At 33.3% G+C, this 13,633-nt stretch overlaps 1 protein-coding gene across 1 annotated transcript in view; it reads right to left on the bottom strand.

Annotated features, from left to right (window-relative positions):
* The window catches only part of LOC132548433 (inactive phospholipase C-like protein 2), a 90,364-nt gene that overhangs the window by 76,004 nt on the left and 727 nt on the right, over positions 1–13,633 (bottom strand). The window lies entirely within an intron of this gene.

Here is a 13,633-nt window from a genome sequence, read left to right as displayed (position 1 = left end):
TGTAAAGGTTGGATTTTTCTGATGGTTCTAAATTTCATAGGTGTGCCAAAAGCTTTATGCAAAATGGATGTCTTCCCCCCCCCCCCCCCCCCCCCACAAGATCATTACAAGGCCTATGGTTTCCTCTATAAATTGAATTGTCAATGTATTTTTTTACAAATTTTTCCATCATTGAAACAGAATCCGTTAAAAACCACAACCTTTATTGTTCAGAAGGACTAAAAGACCCATGACATAGCAGCAACTGACTTTGCATGGATAATAATGTTTGACTCTACCATGGGATTTTGATGTAAGATCATGAACAGACATGACACAGGAATGTGACATTGCCTAGCTATAACTCATCACATATCTATTTACGTTAATTCAACAACAGCAGTAACAGGAAGCTGATATCATTCATCTAGGTATATCCTGGGATAATAGGGAAGATTTCTAATTTTACAGTAATCACATTTTCCTCTATATAGGGTTTTGTCTCTCCATAAAAAGATGAAGCATCTATCTTTTGTTTTACATTACCTTCCCTGTCTAACATCTACATATACTTTTTAATGACAAGGCCCTGCACCTACCGCAGAGGGTAGTCTGTCAGCTTCTATAATAACAAGTTGCTTCACCCATGCTTATTGGTTTATTGACTCATTAACAACAAGAGTCTTTTTGAGACTGGATCCCCTTATGGAAGTTGGTATCTTCTCTATTGAACAACATACTAAAGGCCTGTCACATGCAATCTTGATGCAATAGGACACAACCACCACAGCCCAAGACAGTCTGTACTCTCAGCTTCCTGAGAAACATAAACAGCCTCAAGCAGGGTTAAACCATTTTTGATCTTCACCATAGATTGGAGTTACTCCCCTTCAAACAAGGATGGTTCATAACAATTTTGGTGATTACCCCCTGCATCAAAATGAAAGAGGAAGGAAAACTCATATTTGAACATTTTCTGCAACTTCTGTTTAAGGCCTTGCTTCTCTGTCCCCTGGATGGTGAGACCTTCTGATTAGATAACACTGATCTAGTCAACATGAATCCATTAATGCTACATGTCATATTAGGTCAAGATCCCTTTAAGAGGAAGAAATCCCCATTTTGGATGAGCATTTTAAAATAAAAACATAACTCGTCAAAATTGCAAAAATCTTTGGTCATCAGGATGTGCAACACTAAAACATGACTCTGACCTTTACATGTGTACTTGTACAAATGTGACTCCCATCATGTATTTATGATACAGCATCGGAGATCTAACAATTTCTGACACAGAAAATGAATCTGGGTGACCTTTAGCTTGCAGTCTCTTTTCTTATATTACTAAATGCCAAATGATGCTATCTGAAAATGTTTGTGTTATATGCATTACATCATTCATATGTAGTGTTCTGGAAGACATATTCTTAACATAATACAAGGACAGAATTAGGGGTGTGAGAGCTGGGATATTTAAAAATATTTCACTCATTTTTCATTTTCTCCCAAGCTATCACCTTAAGAAATTTGTCTGGTTACAAGTCCATTCTGTTCAGTTAACCTTGACTAATTACAGGATGGACATGTTGAATCAAGGTCTTTCATCTGAACTAAATTTGTAGCCCTTCATCTTAACATGCTACAGCCCCAATATCTATGTACCCTAGACTTTTAAGAAGATCTTTCAGAAAAACATTGATGTTAAATGGATGGACAGATAATGGATACAACACCATGACATATGCTTACTTGAAGTGAAGGTTAAATTTATGATCAATACTCCACCAATTAATTGGTCTGTTTATGTCATAAGTTGGACAGAATGTTTGAGCAGTAGCAACTAATGGAGTGTATTAGATAAAACTGGCAGTGTGAAGCTATACCTTGGAACATACTGTACATCATTTAACTTACCAAACACAACCGCAACAACTCAGATTCTTAATTACAGGTGTAAAATGTATATGTGACACCTTATACTTAGTAATATATGGATTTACCCTCATTCCTTCCCATCCCTTTCTGACCCTTTCTAGTCACAAATTCACTGACAAACTGAGTGTAAGATTTCACCATGTAAGACTCCTTTCTTACCAATTAAAAATTGTCTAGATTTTATCGTTTATTCCTGAAAATATTCTCAAGCGCTGGAATTACAACTGATTGCTTTATTTATTAAATCTTGAAATTCCAAATTAAAGTAAAACTACAGTGAATCTTTGTCAAGATATTAACATTCTCAAAATGATAACTATCATTAATGTTGGCATGGTAACAAACAAATTCCATACTCCATGTAGTTGATGAAATCCACATGTCATAAAAAGCAAAGCATTGCATTAATTTAATACTGAAAGTGGATTAACAATGAGCAGTGAATATGATTGGTTTAAATTTTTCAAAAGTTGTTAAATGACTGTAAAACAACACAAAAAAAGTTGCATGTGTCATTTAACAATATTTTTGTGATGGAACATCACTAAAGCCTCATTTCCTTTGAAATAATAAGATATCTCTTTAATGTGTTTCTGATATCCTATAACTGAGAGTAATTTTCCAAAATAAATCTATTTCCAAATGTCATAGATAATTAGAATAAATGAGAGAAATCTATTGCTGTAATGGAAACTTGTTGATAGAATATAACAGGCCCGCTCAGTTTCAGTTTTCTGCTGATGGTGGAGGAACAATGGCTAGTCAACCATCCAGGTGTCCTGATGAAGACAAATTGTTCAGATCCTTTGGGCCTCAGGATGGATATACATGTAAAGTCAATGTATCATTGTCGTTTTTTCAGAATTACAATAAATATAACTCAAAATGTGGAGTTTTTCTTCAAATTTGACAAGATTCATCTCCAAAGATAGGAAGCCAATTCATAAATTCACTTCAATGAAATATGTCATATATCATTTTAATTTACTGTTCAAGGGAGTCTGATAGTGTGGGAAAATCTCTATCCAAACAAAGTCTCAGGGTGATGCTTTTCAAAAATACAACAAACTCTCAGTTTCTAAACATTGTATGGCTTTCCTAGCACATCACATCCTGGAAGTCTCAGGTTATTCAAAATTTAAATGTCACAAGAATGAGGGTTTCAGTATTGTTGTTGTATGAAAATAATTTCTCAAAGAAAATTTACTTGTGTAAACTTAGTGAATGAAGCTATTAGAATTAAAGAGAAGACATTCTTACTTTCAGTATCACAAATATAAGACATTTGAAGATTTTAGTGTTGAAGACAGCGCTATCTTAAACATGTTCCTAGTTTCAAAGATACTAGATGTTTAAAGCTCTCAGATTATAGTGACCCCATATTTAAAGCTCTCAAATCACATTGACCAGATATTTGAAGCTCTCAGTTTCAGTGACTGGATATTTTGAAGTTCTCAGATCACAATGATAACATATTTGAAGCTCTCAGTATCAGTGACAAGATATTTGAACAGGGATGTTGGACATTTAAAGACATCAGATGTCTAAAGATATTACTATCATGGACAATGACCATTTAAAGATGCCAGATATCTGAAGATATCATTATCAGAGATATAGGATATTCAAAGACACAGGGTATTTTACGAGATCGCTTTCAGGAATATAGGACATTTGAAAGACACAGGGTATTTTACGAGATCGCTTTCAGGAATATAGGACATTTAAAAGACACAGGGTATTTTACGAGATCGCTTTCAGGAATATAGGACATTTAAAAGACACAGGGTATTTTAAGAGATCGCTTTCAGGAATATAGGACATTTAAAAGACACAGGGTATTTTAAGAGATCGCTTTCAGGAATATAGGACATTTAAAAGACACAGGGTATTTTACGAGATCGCTTTCAGGAATATAGGACATTTAAAAGACACAGGGTATTTTAAGAGATCGCTTTCAGGAATATAGGACATTTAAAAGACACAGGGTATTTTACGAGATCGCTTTCAGGAATATAGGACATTTAAAAGACACAGGGTATTTTACGAGATCGCTTTCAGGAATATAGGACATTTAAAAGACACATGGCATTTTAAGAGAACGCTTTCAGGAATATAGGACATTTAAAAGACACAGAGTATTTTAAGAAATTGCTTTCAGGAATATAGGACATTTAAAAGACACATGGCATTTTAAGAGATCGCCTTCAGGAATATAGGACATTTAAAAGACACAGGGTATTTTAAGAGAACGCTTTCAGGAATATAGGACATTTAAAAGACACATGGCATTTTAAGAGAACGCTTTCAGGAATATAGGACATTTAAAAGACACATGGCATTTTAAGAGAACACTTTCAGGAATATAGGACATTTAAAAGACACATGGTATTTTAAGAGATCGCTTTCAGGAATATAGGACATTTAAAAGACACAGGGTATTTGAAGAAATTGTTTCAGGGTACTAAGTTTATTATCAACAATACCAGGTATTTGGTAGATCAAAAACACTACATGTTACATATTTTTTCTCATCACAGATATATAATAATTTATGTAAATTTCATACATCATATCTAGCTTGGCATACATTTTCCAAACAAGCAGTTTCAAGTTCCTGCACAAAAACATTTGTCTATATCTGCAGTATGTGTGGGAGTGTCAATGCAGTGATGTAAAATCAATGTTCCAACGCAAATCACACCATTGGCAAGTGTAGCCTCTGCCAGCAATAGCTACAGCCAATATCTTTCTAAATCATACCAAAAGCCATTCCAGCCAATCAAAATCTTTCCCAGTAGAGAACTTCAGAACTTTTCCAGTTAAATACAGTGTTCATGTTACCATTCCACATTGTATTTATTAGTTTGTCAATTTAACAGCATTCTGTCTGAATAATGTACAACACAAAAATGATTTTGTTTATTATCTTCAGAACATTAGCATCAACTAAAGTTGTGTATTAAATGTCAACATCCTGTTGTGGTGATATTAGCCATACATAATTGTCACTCTGATTCGGAAAGTTATCATCATGTGATCAACGTTTGCTGAATAACACCATTCAAACATGTTCCCCTTCCCCACAGGAAAGGTAGTTGTACACTATAAAATTAAAACACAAATTCAGATACTGAGGTTTGGAACAAGGTTATTCCTCCCCTGTAAACTACATATAGGTATATAAGTAGAGAGCTGAGGGCAAGTCTATAACTTGAGTATACAAGTCACAGCCAACAACTATGGGTAGATAATGTATACAAACCTACAACTAGAGGTGGGCAATATTATCGCCAGTACTGGTTATTGCAATACGAAGTTGAAAAACCATACATCACAATATGATTTTAAAATGCCAGAATTTCAATGCATTTCATTATTCTTTATTTACATCTAAACAGACCTGAAAGTTGTTTCTGTCATGTTACTGTTCAATGCAACAACATCGTAGGAAACAGCTTCAACCCTAAACACTCATGGTTCTTTGTCACATGAAACAGTAATGCCAAATAATTTGGACCAGTAATTTCATCAAATTTCACATATAAACAACAACTTCCAAAAGAAAACAGATTTTCAATTCTAAAATCATAAAAAATATGAGATTATATTAAACAAATTTTTAAACCTTGTTGGCTGTTTATAAGAATTAGAATGCATTATTACATAAATGAAACCGGAATCAGTAAACGAATATGATTCAATATTAAAATCACCAAAACAAATGGCAGCACCCGCATTCAAAATTGTACCTATTGGAAGAAGGAAAGAAGCTATCTGGACCCATTTTGACTGAAAAGAGTAAATGACAATATTACTGAGAACATTGCAGTTTGTAAATTATGTACATGATCAGTAAAATACTCTGGAGGAACCCCAGACTTATCGTCACACCTACTTGCCCGTCACCTATTTGTTTCTGTGATGAACATGACCATCATGAAGTCGGAGCAGGACCTGGAGCTCACTCAACATATGGAAACTCGTAAGTAGATACATTCTCAGCTTAACCTTCCAAGCCTTGTAGGAAAAAATGGGACCCCATCACCTTCACAGTCAGATAGAGCTGTGAAAATTACCACAGCCATCACAAATTTCTTGATTCAGAATATGCTACATCTCGGAGAATGGAAACACCTTGGTTCCATGAAATGATTCATTCACTAGATCCACGAGTTAAAGTGCCTCGCAGAAAGGCATTTTCACAAGTATGATACCTAAAAAGTACTAAAGTACTGGCTGAACATCAGAAAGCTGTTAAAGTAAGATCTGTAACAGATCTGTGTTGGAGTTTTTTTAACAATGTAATTGGATGAAATTATTAGTTGCTCAAGGTAGTCGCAAAATATTGCAATATTGGAACGAATATTGCAATATATCGCAATATGATTTTCACAGGCAATACCAACAACTATGGGTATACAATCCTACAACTAAGGGCAAGCCTATAATTATAGCTATACAAGCCTACAACTTTAGCTATACAAGCCTACAACTAAGGACAAGCCCATATTTATAGCTATACAAGCCTGTAACTATAGCTATACAAACCTACAACTTTAGCTATACAAGCCTACAACTAAGGACAAGCCTATATTTATAGCTATACAAGCCTATAACTATAGCTACCAGTATACAAACCTACAACTAAGGACAAGCCTATAACTATAGCTATACAAACCTACAACTAAGGACAAGCTTATAACTATAGCTATACAAGCCTTTAACTAAAGCTATACAAACCTACAACTAAGGACAAGCTTATAACTATAGCTGTACAAGCCTTTAACTATAGCTATACAAACCTACAACTAAGGACAAGCTTATAACTTTAGCTATACAAACCTACAACTAAGGGTAAGTCTATATCTATAGCTATACATAGTACAACTAGGGGCAAGTATAACTTTATGCAAACAAGCCCATAGCAAAGTATATAAGCCTAACACTATTTGGTTTACAAGCCTATAGCTATGGGTATACAAGCTTATATAGCTATACAAGTCAACAGATAAGGGCAAGCCTATAATTATAGACATATTCAGTAATTTAAACAAGACTGAACTCCATCTATAACTTTGTATATTCAGTGATTCAAACAAGACCAAGTCTCATCTACAGCTATGGGCATACCAAGATTCAATCTGCATGAAATTTTCACATCCCTCAGGCCTGATTCTATATATCACTTCCCTCAAGCTTCATTCTGTATATAAAAGTAATGTATGACATCCATTTCGCTTCTGATCAACTCCTAAAATATAATCATAAGGTACAAAGGTTGAGTATACTGCAATGTATAACCAATGCTTTTCCCCATATATAAACATAGGAGATTTATAAGCAATTCTGATACCCTACCATCAAAATTATACATACATCAAGGTGAACCATATATTGCTGCTGTTGAAGCTATAAATGGCACAGTAAATTGTTGTTTCATCACAGTTCTTTAAGGAAGCTAAAGCTATATGCTGCAATTTAATCTACTTTTTGGTTTTGTTGTAGCAAAATCTATATTTGTATTGAAATGTGATATTCATGTGCATTCCAATAGCTTTAACAATTTTTTTTCATTCAAGCTTTTATCAATGATGGTCTATCTATAACAATTCAGCTTAAATGTGATTAGGATCGTGTTACACAGTTATATAAATCCCAGCTATAATAGCACTCCATAGATTTACACTATGTCAGCCTGCCCAAGATTCAGACATACTTTAACAGGTCTGTCAACCCTTCAACAAGTACTGATCAAACTACTTTTAATCCCTACCAAACTATCAATCTACAATTCCTCTGCAATTCCTTCATTAGTACTAGATTCACAAGGCTATGAAAGCATTTGGATCAGCGTTACTTTAACTTTTGCCTCAATAACAAGAGACAACCTTAAGATTAAAACATGCAAACATTCAGATGATTTAAGGTGATGTTGACTCTTGTATAATTGAGTATAAAGATAATTTATTTAAACATATGATATATAATGGTTAACAAATTTTTAAAGGTTTTCACTTTATCAAACTATGAATACTCTTCAGAAACACTCAACAAGACATTTTTTATAACTAAGAATTGTAATGCTCATAATCCTAAGAAAGTTAAGTCAAAGTGATGATTTAATAGTGTAATAAAACTTTGTAGAGGGAGCCAAACTAACACAATAATGATATCCTAATTCCAAAGGGAAAGCACCTTCCAACAAAAGAGATACAGCTGATAGGTATAACACCAGGTACAAATCTTATAATAAATTCAATCTTTTGGTTCTCACTTAATTGCAAAATAGAACTTACAGCAAATGCTATAGTGCTTTATGATAAAGACTAACAACACATCTTCAACAATAGAATGTATGCATATGGCTCCATAAAGGAAATTATGTATACGTTAGTGCATATATTTTCTTCACGCTAAATCATATAATTAGCTGTGAAAAAATTGATTTTATCAATAAACTGCAAGGGCTGTGTCTCAATGATTGGGTATTAAATATGCTAAGAATCTGTCTGAACCTAGTGCAATATTTCTTTGTCCTTTATTTTAAACCTTAACAACTCCTTACAGTGTTTCAAGACGTGCAGACAGGCCCATGTAGCAAGAATCTTGAATATGTTGCTTTCTCAGATCTGTTTTCTTGAACTTTGTTTCAAATAAAAGGGAGAAAATTTAAGCTAAAAAAGAATGCACCTTGATTCTTTGCTGTTGGTTGCCACAAGCCAGACTACAAGAAATGGCTTGATGACTGTTGCGACCATGGGCTTCGTTAAAGCTCAAGCTATTGGATAATATATAGTTCAGAATTTTCATATTGGGTTGGCAGTGATTTCTTTTCTATCTAGCATCTATACATAGTGTTAACATCCGCAACAGTTGAAATCCAAAACTAAGGTAATGTTTAGACAGAGAGATTACAAAAAGATGATACTGTTATGTCCAGTAATGAGTTATAAACAAGATAGAACAGCTGTTACCGAGACTCTGGATGTATTGATTGTAATCTATATGTGTCTCATTGTTCCATCAATATGATGAGAGTCATCAGCACGACTAACTATAGGACAACTTCTCAAAGTTAATTTTGTGTAGCTACATACCTCTCATACTATAATCATCCCCGTGTTCATACTAAATATGCACATTCTGTACAAACCATTCATGTTGGCAGGCTGATGACAACAAAATTACACCTTGTCAGTCAATTAAATCCTTAATTAAAACCGTACTATGGTAATGAATTAAGGTCATCAAGATTTATATAGTTACAAGTTAAGACTGAAGCACATTCCTGTAGTAGTTGATAAGTACCATGTGTTCAGCTGAAATTAAGAAAGTATAACCGTGTTCTAGCCGTCACTATCACCAAGTCTGATCAGATGTAGGTGGGAAGGTAAACCACAATCTAGATAGATTGTTGTCTATGAAATAAATTGGTTTTTAAGTATTCCATTTCCTGATTCAAATCTATCAGTAAGATCATTAATCTTTAATGCAGTGTGCATGAACAATGACATTTATATTTATCACACCAATATGAGAGCAAACTAGAGTTCTGAAGCAGACTTTTCATCACAATCAGCCAGAGCAAAAATATTCACAGCTTTTCTACTAAAAAAATCAACACATAACATCCTAACACCCACCTACAAACGTAATAATTAATTCTCCTCATTTTTTATTCATGTTTTTATATCAAGAATTTTTTTTTTCTGAAGTTGACTCTTTAACCTCTGCTACAATGATGATAAATAGGAATCAAATTTGTTATTAAGACACTTATTATTATACATATAAATCCATATATGTGCAGATGCATCATCGCTTTACTTTTTTTTTTACCCAACACCCAATTCCAAATTGAATCTCCATTGATAAAAGACTTTCATTATCAAATACGTAAGGAATATTTTTCACTTTTTATCTCAAATTTATGACGATTTTATCACGGAAAAAAAAGTATAATGTACATGTACAAGTTGATGAATGTGCTAAACACTGATCTAGAAAGAACCCAGACTGAATTATCATGAAAATGATCAATGTATACCTGAACCCACGCAGATAAAAAATGACATCAACAAATTCTTTAACACAACTTGGTGTCACAGTTGCAATCACTTAGACTGGTGCTACATCTCAAGTTCAGTTATGACCTATTAGTACATCAACATGTCATTATTCTGAAAATACTTATCTATGTGTATTTAAATCATATTCTATAGAACACAATATATTACTTCATTCAGAACTTAGTACACAAACATGTCATTAATATGAAAATATCTATCTTAGGTGTATTTAAATTACACACTACATTGCATTATTTAGAATTAATCCAGCAATTAGTCCATGCCAGGTAATAGGCCCACTTATATTTATTGCTGTTCTGATAAAAAAAAGTACCAACTAATGGTACTTCATTGTCCTGTAATAAGCCCACCCCCTTATTTTGAATAAAAGGTAACATATTGCCTGTTTGGACCCAGGAGTTATTGCCCTGTAATATACCTGTTTAGACCCTGGGGCGATTGCTTGTAATAAGTCTAGTTAGACCCTGATATTATTGTCCTGTAATAAGCCCATCCCCTGACTTTGAGTAATAAATAATGCCTTGCCTGTTAGGACCTTGGGGTTATTGCCCTGTAATAAGCCTAGTTAGACCCTGAGGTTATTGCCCTGTAATAAGACCATCTCCTGACTTTAAGTAATAAATAATGTCTTGCCTGTTAGGACCTTGGGGTTATTGCCCTGTAATAAGACCATCTCCTGACTTTGAGTAATAAATAATGTCTTGCCTCTTCGGTCTTACTGCAGAATAATCATAAATGGTACCTGATATACAGTATACTACCTGAACATTCTATACAAAATATGTAAAGATTTACCATTTACTGAAATGAAATTTCTAGCATTTTATAGGATTAGCTACTCTTATGCACCAGTAGATACAAATTTTAACTCAAGGTTAGGACACATTGTATCTTTGATGAACAGCTGAGAGATATCTAAATTCTGACTAAGGGTTTAGGCTCATTGTATCTCTACTTATGACCAGTAGATATACCATTTCTGACTCAGGGTTCTGGCTCAATGTACTTTTACCCCTACTGGACACCAGCAGATATATCTCAATTCTGACTCAGAATTAAATAGGGCTCACTATATCTCTATATATATCACATTTTACCAAGAATATAATGCTGAGGTATACAAATAGTACCCATCTAAGCTGAAAATGTATATCAACAAGAAAATTAATTCTATAGAAACACTAAAACACATCCAGAAGGTCCATTTATTTAAAGACTGATCAAATTAATGAAACACGTAACTTTCAATAATAATATCTGTTTAACAATATATATCAAATTTTGCAACTGTCTTGTTCTCAAATATGTTTACAAGTCAGCTTTGGCAACTTCTGATAATTTTGACAGATTGTGATAATATGATATGTGAAAACTTGAAATCAATATGACTGTTAGTGTGACTGTGTTTTATATCTGTTGTTTATAATATTTTGTCTGTTCCCCACAAAGTCCTGCTTCAGTGTAGGAGCTTGCATCAAAAATGTGATGAGAAATGGTGTATGATGAATATAATAAACAAAAAAATGAATGCACCCTATAAAAAAATTGACAAAATCCTTGAAGTGAACTAATTAATAAGACCAAAACATAGAATCAGCAATTTGTTTAATGGCTTAGAGCTTGGCTTGACCAAATAACAACATAATAATTCTGACCTGCCTTTGGTGAACTTAGTGTGTCATGTGACTAGAGCTAAGTGATGTGACGTGAGCTTGTCCTAGTGACAATATAATAATTCTGAGGTGTCTTTGGTGAACTTAATATGTCATGTGACTAGAGCTGAGTGATGTGACTTGAGCTTGTTCTAGTGACAATATAATAATTCTGAGGTGACTTTGGTAAACTTAGTATGTCATGTGACTAGAGCTGAGTGATGTGACTTGAGCTTGTTCTAGTGACAATATATTTCTGACCTGCCTGTGAACTTAGTATGTCATGTGACTAGTGCTGAGTGATAAGTCCTAATGACAATGTAATAGTTCTAAGCTGTTTGGTGAACTTAACATGACATATGACTGAGTCCAGTGATGTAACTTGACTTGGCTTGACAGTGTAATAACTCTGACTGACCCCCTAAGACTTCATGCATAAAAATTATTCTGACCTGGTCTTTGATTTCATATGTCACTTGGTGTAAGGTAGACTCAACCTCTGGACAATCCAACAATCCTGATAAATGTATATGGTGATTCCCCTTACTAATCTGACTACAAGACATTTCTTGCAGTATTAATGAGTGTTGATCTAACCTGTATAGTAAGCAGTAATCTTCTTGTCCTAGTCATATTTGGAGAGCTATGATAAGTACCTGGTATGTGACATGAAATAATAACTACTAAATAAAAGGATGTTATCAACTCCTGTCCTTTATTGAAAGAACTAGCATTTTATAGATAAACATATATTTACTGGGTTACATAAAAAAAACCCAATCTGCAAACTGTAAACATGATTCATAATGGAAAACATCACCTTAAACTGTGAAACATACACATATATATATATATATATATATATATATATCTAGGTCCATTTATTGTGCTATTCACATATCTGGGGTGTATATATATACTTCCCTCTGGAATTGGAATGCCGAGATAAAGCTACAAATATATCTAGAGAGAAGCTATATTAATAGGTTTATATGAAACCTAAACCCAAATTGTAGTACACCCATCCACTACACAACACTTTAAAATAATCACACTAAGCTGAATCATCTGTACCTAAACTATGTTCCTTCACATGCATGTAAGTAAATAAGACATCGAAATAACAAGAAATTTGGTTTGTTACAGCTGACTTCACTACTCCATAGTTTTGAATGTTACCAAAACTCTTTACTATAACAAGAAATTTTTTATTTTTTTATATATTTATTTTAAATTTTTTAAAAAGAAGTACTGAACATCATCATATCTTATCTTTGTATGTTCAAGTTTAATGTTATTTGTACATTATATATAAGGAGGAAACAAACTAGAAAAATAACATTTAAAAAACTTGAATTTCCACTCTGTAATTGTAAAAGCAAAATTTATGCATATTCTTGAAAAAAAATAATAAAGTGAAATAAAACAATCAAACTGGAAACAAAATTACCGAAGAGAGACTACTGAAAAAAATCCTATGCATGCATACGTGTACATCCAATCAAGAGAATCATACTGTTATTAAGGAGCATATGTATAATCAGTTTGTAGATAGCTGTCAAAGTCAATTTCTATTTCTATATTATGATATAAATGTATTTGTGTGAATGCAAGTTTACACTTTCATGTATGTGTTCCATCCAAGTTTACACACAGACCATACCTGATGATCTGGTGTTTTATACTAAAACCTTATCATGTTGTTACAACTCCTAAAAATCACAAAAAATTTAAGTGTAGTGGGTGTAAATCAAATGAATGACATATCATGCTTAGTATGTTATACCCATGTCTGATTGGACCATTTTCTTTATTTCTTAAGCAGGGTTTAGGCCATAAAATGGGACACTCAATATTAGTTCAAGTACAGACTTCACTATTACTTGTTATCAATGATCACTGAATAAAGTAAAGTATAAATATTGTGAAAAAAATCAAAGGCCCAAATTTGACATGAAAACAAGGTAACTAACT

This window comes from Ylistrum balloti, unplaced genomic scaffold (genome assembly GCF_031769215.1).
Source record: "Ylistrum balloti isolate Yb309-2 unplaced genomic scaffold, AGI_CSIRO_Ybal_v1 Utg370010, whole genome shotgun sequence".
Classification (NCBI taxonomy): Eukaryota; Metazoa; Mollusca; class Bivalvia; order Pectinida; family Pectinidae; genus Ylistrum; species Ylistrum balloti.
Note: the sequence above shows the minus strand (reverse complement) of the source record. Positions and strands in the feature narration are given on the sequence as shown.